We start from the raw sequence: 237 nt of genomic DNA, 5'->3' as shown, positions 1-237 counted from the left end.
GTTAATGAATTAATTTGGGTTTTAACAAATTAACCTGTTTCATTTATGGGTAAATTGAAGAAATGCGCTTTATTGGACAAAAAAATAGCTAATAACAAGTGAGAATGGCATACAAGATTTAATCAAATATTAAGCATTGTAAGCATTATTAAATCTCAAATGATCAAGATCCATTCACTAAGGCAAATAAGCTATTTTGACATAATTAAAGCAAAAACAAGAAAACATTTGCATAGC

This window comes from Lupinus angustifolius, chromosome LG01 (genome assembly GCF_001865875.1).
Source record: "Lupinus angustifolius cultivar Tanjil chromosome LG01, LupAngTanjil_v1.0, whole genome shotgun sequence".
NCBI lineage: Eukaryota > Viridiplantae > Streptophyta > Magnoliopsida > Fabales > Fabaceae > Lupinus > Lupinus angustifolius.
The sequence above is the reverse complement of the archived record's forward strand: the minus strand, read 5'-3'. Positions refer to the sequence as shown.